Source organism: Rhineura floridana, chromosome 3 (genome assembly GCF_030035675.1).
Source record: "Rhineura floridana isolate rRhiFlo1 chromosome 3, rRhiFlo1.hap2, whole genome shotgun sequence".
Taxonomy (NCBI): domain Eukaryota; kingdom Metazoa; phylum Chordata; class Lepidosauria; order Squamata; family Rhineuridae; genus Rhineura; species Rhineura floridana.
In genome coordinates, this window is record NC_084482.1 from 218,983,736 (window position 1) to 218,991,917 (window position 8,182).

The window sequence follows — 8,182 nt, forward strand, 5'->3', positions numbered from 1 at the left end:
AGGGATTGCGAAGAGCTCCAAAAAGACCTCTCCAAACTGAGTGAATGGGCAGAAAAATGGCAAATGCAATTCAATATAAACAAGTGTAAAATTATGCATATTGGAGGAAAAAATCTTAATTTCACATATACGCTCATGGGGTCTGAACTGGCGGTGACCGACCAGGAGAGAGACCTCGGGGTTGTAGTGGACAGCACAATGAAAATGTCGACCCAGTGTGCGGCAGCTGTGAAAAAGGCAAATTCCATGCTAGGGATAATTAGGAAAGGTATTGAAAATAAAACAGCCGATATCATAATGCCGTTGTATAAATCTATGGTGTGGCCGCATTTGGAATACTGTGTACAGTTCTGGTCGCCTCATCTCAGAAAGGATATTATAGAGTTGGAAAAGGTTCAGAAGAGGGCAACCAGAATGATCAAGGGGATGGAGCAACTCCCTTATGAGGAAAGATTGCAGCATTTGGGGCTTTTTAGTTTAGAGAAAAGGCGGGTCAGAGGAGACATGATAGAAGTGTATAAAATTATGCATGGCATTGAGACAGTGGATAGAGAAAAGTTCTTCTCCCTCTCTCATAATACTAGAACTCGTGGACATTCAAAGAAGCTGAATGTTGGAAGATTCAGGACAGACAAAAGGAAGTACTTCTTTTCTCAGCGCATAGTTAAACTATGGAATTTGCTCCCACAAGATGCAGTAATGGCCACCAGCTTGGACGGCTTTAAAAGAAGATTAGACAAATTCATGGAGGACAGGGCTATCAATGGCTACTAGCCGTGATGGCTGTGCTGTGCCACCCTAGTCAGAGGCAGCATGCTTCTGAAAACCAGTTGCTGGAAGCCTCAGGAGGGGAGAGTGTTCTTGCACTCGGGTCCTGCTTGCGGGCTTCCCCCAGGCACCTGGTTGGCCACTGTGAGAACAGGATGCTGGACTAGATGGGCCACTGGCCTGATCCAGCAGGCTTTTCTTATGTTCTTATGTTCTTATGCATTAATGTGTTTGGCAATTTTTCACTTGCACTCAATTTTCTCCTAATTACCAGGGACATCCCATATTTTCTAGTCCACATTAGAAGTCTCCACTTGCAAAACACCCCATCTATGGACCCCCGTGTTGCCTCTTGAAGAACAACTGGGGAATTTATGGACACGAAGGCAGCATCTAATCCAGCATAATTAGGGGATTCCAGCATCATTGCCACCAAAATAAATGTACTGAAGAGGTTAGGCATAGGGGGCACTGTATTGCCGTGGTTCCGTTCCTTCCTCTCTAGTAGGTACCAGAGAGTGGCATTGGGGGATGAGGTTTTGGATCCTTGGCCTCTCACTTGTGGGGTGCCACAGGGCTCCATCCTCTCCCCGATGCTGTTCAGCATATATATAAAGCTGCTGGGGACTATCATCAGAGGATTTGGGCTGCAGTGTCACCAGTATGCGGATGACACGCAGCTCTATCTCTCATTCAAACCTTCACCGAGGTTGGCTGTAGAAACCCTATCCAAGTGCCTGGAGTTGGTGAGTGGCTGGATGGGAAGGAATAAGCTGAAGCTGAACCCTGACAAAACCGAGGTACTGTTTGTGGGAGACAAGGGAAGGTTAGGGGATGTTGACCTGGTGCTCAATGGGGTACAATTGCCCCTGAAAGACCAGGTCCGCAGCCTGGAGGTCATTCTTGATGCCCAGCTGTCCATGGAGGCTCAGGTTTCGGCTGTGAGCTGGGCAGCGCTGTATCAACTCCATCTGATATGGCGGCTGCGCCCCTACCTTCCCAAACATCTGCTCCCATCGGTGGTACATGCCCTGGTCTCCTCTCGCCTAGACTACTGTAATGAACTCTATGTGGGGTTACCCTTGAAATAGGTCCAGAAGCTGCAACTGGTACAGAATCAGCAGCTCGCCTGATTAAAGGCAGCCGTCAGCGAGATCACATCACTCCAGTGCTAAAGGAGTTGCACTGGTTACCAGTTGTTTTCCGGGCCCAATTCAAGGTGTTGGTTCTGACCTTTAAAACCTTATACGGTTTCGGCCCAGTCTATCCAAAGGAGCACCTCCAGCATCAGCAGCGATGCCACCCAACAAGATCAGCCTCAAAAGGCCTTCTCTCTATCCCACCAGTTAAAACAGCTAGACTGGTGAGGACTAGGGAGAGGGCTTTTTCAATTGTGGCCCCCACTTTGTGGAATTCCCTCCCAAATGATCTCCGCCATGCCCCCTCTGTGATGAGCTTCCACCAGGCCTTGAAGACCTGGCTCTTCAGGCAGGCTTTTGGGGTGGGTTAGGTTTTATTATTGTTGTTGAGATTTTTAATGTTTTAATGTATTTGTATGTTTTTATTTTGTACGTAGCCCAGAGTGGCTGGACAACCAGCCAGATGGGCGACTAATAAATTTAATAAATAAATAAATAAATAAAATACTTCGGCACAGGCAGTAGCTAAGATGGCTGTTTCTTGGTTGTTGAAACCCAGTTGCCAGCACACAGCGTCCCCCTCTGTCACCACCATCACTGCCTAATATAAACATAGCAAGTGTGGTCCAGTATGTTAGTATTGCATCTACTCTATAGTAAGCATAACCAAGTCCATTGTGCAACTGAGCATTTGGAAAGAGGGGAGGCTGAGTGCTCAGGCAGTGTCTTTCGTGTAATCATTGGGGTGTAATTTACCAGTATTTTCTGCTGACATTTTGGCGGCTGTGTGGTTTGTTTTTCTCCAGTCTGAAGTCAGCCCCTGGAAGGAATTGACAAAATTAGTGTCCCAGGTCTGGCACTGCCATTGCGATGAGAATGAGAAGACAACAGGTCTCTCTCAGGCAGAAAAAATGAATGACAAGGCTACTCCCCATCTGCAAGTCTCTCTTTGATTTGATTTTGATTTTAATATTTCTACCCCGCCCCTTCAAGGCGGTTTACGAAAGAGCACAAATATAAAGATACATCAATAAAACAATACAATTTGAAAAAATTAAATAGTTAACATTCAGGCCTTGGCTGTAGTTGATCTTAAAAGGAGTTTAGACAAACTCATGCTGGATAGGTCTACCTCTAGCTTTTTACATTAAGGTTGCCTACAGCTATCGCACAGCTGAGGCAGGTTACCTCTGAGTACAAAGTACTGAGTTGGGGCTAAGAGGAAAGCTGCTACCTTCACACAGACTGTTTGTAGGCTTCTCAGAAACATCTGTGTAAGCAGAACATGATGCTGGGCTAGCGAGAGATTTGGTTTGATCCAACAGATTACCACTTACAGTTCATATACGGTACCTTTGTAGAGGGAGTGTATAATAAACTTTATTAAATATAACCAAGCGTATTCAGTCTGTAGTGTTGTGCTTTGTCACAGCAAGCTGTGGTCAAGTCTGAGTAACCAGAACAAGGAAAAAGTGCTTGAAGGAAGAAGGTACGTTTCAAGGATCTCTGCCATGGGAACGCATGAGTAAATTTAGCCCTCCATTGTGTGTAATAGGATTCAACTTTAAGCCAATTTAACATTGCATGCTCCCTGTAAGCCACTGGGGGGGAAATAGACTTTGAACAGAAGCAGGGTCAGCTGAGCGGTCCTCATCTCCAGGATCAACGCCAACAAAACAGAATGGCAATTAGGAAGCTCTGTTATCTTAGCATTGATAGAGGAGGAAACCAAGAGGCTCAATCTCTGACTGGCCCTTCCCTTACCCTTAGTAGGGAGTGCTGGCAGACAGAAAGTCACAAATCTGTTAACATATATATGGTCACAACATCATGGGCTCATTCAAACGGAGCGGGATAATCCACATTTTCCATATCCGGTTTGTCATCTGACAGTCCTCACTTTGCCTGTTTGTTCGCTCTTTCGCAATAAAAAACCCGCTTTTTTTGCACCCACACACTCAGCGAGAGGACCCGTACGTCTTCTTGCTTTTTCCCAGCTCAAGGTGCACGCTCTTGAATGTACAAGTGCGAAAGTTCGAATTTCCTGATGGTTTGGTAGTAGTGGCTGTAATGGAGTTCCTTGTCGCTCACCACTCTGGAGCAGCGCTGGCCAGAGGGGTGTCTCCAGGTGCCCCTGACCATCCAGGGGGATTGTGGGCAGTGCAAGGGATCAGCGCTTGTAATCGCAGGGTGAATCCCCCCGTAACCCTTGGGCTCATTCACTGCAGGGTTCAGCCCCAGACCTTTATGAGGCTCGGCGGCAGGAATGCTGCCCCTGAGGGAAGCAAACAGCCCCCCCATGGGTGGTCACTCTTGGCTCGGGCAGGGAATGCGGGCAAACAGCCCCACGTGCTGCTGTGTCAATCTGCGCTGAAGCCACCAGCACAGGCTTTGTGGTGTTCCCTCTGATAAAGGAAACTTGCAAACCACTTATATTCCTAAAATTCCTGTATTTTTGTTTGTTTGTATTTGCAATATTTCGCAAAACCGGCTGTATGCTTTTCTACCTTTAACGTTTCTGGAGATACACATGATTGCAATTCCGCTTATTTCTCCAGAACAGCAAGTAATGATGTGTCACGTCTAGGAAGGTAGACCACCAGTCTCTATGGTTGCGGGTGGCTGAGACGCTCTAGCAAACCACTTATATGCCAATAATTCCTGTGGGTTTTTTGCTTGTATTTGCGATATTTCACAAAAGCCACTGTATGCTTTTCAGCTCAGCTGGGCTGCAGAGATGCTGCAGGCTGTGGTTGAAATTGACAAGACTCCAAGAGAGTAGCCTTGCAGGCAGGAAAGCGAAATTGACTAAGGGTGCATGAGTGTCTGTAATCCAAGAGGAAAGCCTCTATTTCTCTTCTCCCCCCTTCTCCCTCAACTCTGGATGCCTGGAAGCAAAGACCAATACATTCAAGAAGGGCATTTGATGCGGGGGGTGAGGGGTGGGAGGTGGAGGTTAGGCAAAGATAAATATTTTCTCCCTTGAAAAACTTTCCAAACAACCACAATTGCAGGTCTCACCCTGAGTGGCTGCCCAGTTAATAATAATAAATTTTATTTTTCAGCTGCCTATCTGTCCGGGTTAGGGACACTCTAGGCGACGAACAACAAGAATAAAAACAATACATATACATCAACATAATCAGTTTTAAACTAAAAAACCATTCGTTAATTCAATTATAACAAAAAATTAATCTGTCCCAATCTTGTAGGCCTGCCTGAACAGCCAGGTCTTCAAGGCTCGGCGATAGCTGGACAAGGAGGGAGCATGTCTGAGATCAAAAGGGAGGGAGTCCAGAGGGTGGGGGCCACAACAGAGAATGCCCTCTCTCTGGTCCGCACCAGCTTCGCTGTTCTCACCGGTGGGACCGAGAGAAGGTCTTGCGAGGCTGATCTCGTCAGGCGGCACAATCGGTGATTCTGGAGGCGTTCCTTCAGATATACTGGGCCAAAACCGTATAGGGTTTTAAAGGTCAACACCAACACCTTGAATTGGGCCCTGTAGACAACTGGTAACCAGTGAAGATCTAATAACACTGGGGTGATATGATCCCAGCGACAGCTATGCGTAAGCAAGCGCGCCGCCGCATTCTGTACCAGCTGTACTTTCCGGACCGTTTTCAAGGGTAACCCCACATAAAGTGCATTGCAGTAGTCTAAGCGAGAGGAGATCAGGGCATGTATCACCTGAGGGAGCAGGTGAACAGGAAGATAGGGATGCAGTCTCCGTATCAGATGTAATTGATACCAAGCTGCCCGGCTCACTGCTGTAATCTGAGCCTCCATGGACAGCTGGGAGTCTAGTATGACCCCAAGACTGCAGACCTGGTCTTTCAGGGGTAAACTTACCCCATCAAGCATCAGGTCAGTAATTCCTAACTTCCTTTTATCTCCCACAAGTAATACCTCAGTCTTGTCGGGGTTCAGCTTCAGCCTATTCTCTCCCATCCATCCACTTACGGATTCTAGGCACTTGGACATGGTATTCACAGCCAACTCCGGTGAGGACTTAAAGGAGAGATAGAGCTGAGTGTCATCTGCGTACTGATGGCACTGCAACCCAAAACTCCTGATGATTGCTCCCAGCGGTTTCACATAGATATTGAATAGCATGGGAGAGAGGATAGAACCCTGTGGCACTCCACAATGAAGAGGCCAAGGGTCTGAAACCTCATCTCCCAATGCCACCCGTTGCTGCCTACCCGAGAGGTAGGAATGGAACCACTGCAGAACAGTGCCTCCTATTCCTAATCCCCCTAGGCGATTTAAAAGGATACTGTGGTCAACGGTATCGAAGGCCGCTGAGAGGTCCAGGAGGACAAGGAAGGTGTATTCACCCCTATCCAATGCCCTCCACATATCATCTACCAGAGCGACCAAGGCTGTTTCCGTTCCATGACCAGTCCTAAAACCCGATTGGTATGGATCTAAATAATCCGTTTCCTCCAAGTGTGTCTGTAATTGCACAGCCACCACCCTCTCAATCACCTTGCCCAAGAATGGTAAATTAGAGACTGGGCGAAAGTTGTTTAACTCTTGGGGATCCAAGGACGGTTTTTTTAGGATGGGCTTTATTACCGCTTCCTTGAGGGCTGATGGCATTGCACCCTCTTGCAAGGATGCATTCACCACCGCCTTGATCCCTTCGCCCAGTCTCTCTTTACAGCTCATGATGAGCCATGAAGGGCAAGGATCAACCAGACAGGTGGTTGGCTTCACAGTACTTCCTCAGAGATAATAATAATAATAATAATAATAATAATAATAATAATAATAATAATAATAATAATAAATTTTATTTGTTAGTTGCCCATTTGTCCGAGTTAACGGACACTCTGGGCGATGTACAACAATGTAAAATACAAGCCATAATAAAAACATATAAAATCAACAATCACAGTATTAAGATCACATTATCTAAGACCATCCCTTCAATAATACAATATAAAAACCTAACCCACCCCAGAAATCCCATAGGCCTGCCTGAATAGCCAGGTCTTTAAGGCTCGGCGAAAAACCATCAGGGAGGAGGCATGTCGGAGGTCAAATGGAAGTAAATTCCAGAGGGTGGGGGCCACGATCGAAAAAGCCCTCTCTCTGGTCCGCACCAACCTAGCTGTTTTCATCGGTGGGACCGAGAGAAGGTCTTGTGAAGCAGATCTTGTTTGGCGGCATATTTGGTGATACTGGAAGCGCTCCTTCAGATAGACTGGGCTGAGACCGTATAGGGTTTTAAAGGTAAGTACCAACACCTTGAATTGGGCCCGGTACACAACTGGCAGCCAGTGTAATTCCATCAACACTGGGGTGACATGGTCCCGGTGATAGCTCTGCTTTATCAAGCGAGCTGCCGCATTCTGTACCAGTTGCAATTTCCGGACCATCTTCAAGGGTAACCCCACGTAGAGCGCATTACAATAGTCTAATCGAGAGGCGACCAGGGCATGTATCACTCATGGGAGCAGAAGAGGCTGAAACCGATCCCAACAGACCGGAATGCAACTGGCCGACTCTGGCCCACTTCCTGTCTCCATGGCGAGCAGAAGCGTGCTCTTCAGACGTTCGATTTTATTGGCAAAGTGTTTAGCAAAAGTATCACAGGAGATTTTAGAATGTTCCATGGGTTTCTGAGCAACTGGACCAACCAGGCTTCGGACCACTTGGAACAATCTCCTGGGACAACACTCTGCTGACACAATAGAGGCAGCAAAGAAATTTCTCTTTGCTGCCTTTGTTGCCACCTGGTAGGCAGCTATTGCTGCTCTAACCCGTGTCCAATCGCCTTCAATGCAAGATTTCCGCCACCGGTGCTCAAGTTGTCTCACCTCCTGTCTCAGACCCCGCAACCGTGGTGTATACCAAGGTGCTGTCTGAGTTCTGTTCAGGGGGAGAGGACGTTTCGGAGCCACCTGGTCCACCGCCCTGGCAATCTCCTTATTCCACTCCATCACCAGGGATTCGACCGGGCAACCTTCAGTCAGCTCCATATCCCCCAGCGCATTCAGGAATCCTTTAGGCTCCATCAGACGGCTGGGGCGGACTATTCTAATAGGTCCTTGTCCCCTGCGGAGGGCGTGTGGCATCGAGAGATCTATATTCACCAGATAGTGATCTGACCATGACACGGGGTTAGAAGAATTCACCCCCATTTTCAGAGCACTGTCCTTCCCTCCCAAGACAAAGACAAGGTCGAGAGCATGACCGGCTACATGGGTAGGCCCTATATTACTAAGGTGCAGATCCCAAGAAGTCATGGTTTCCATGAAATCCCGAGG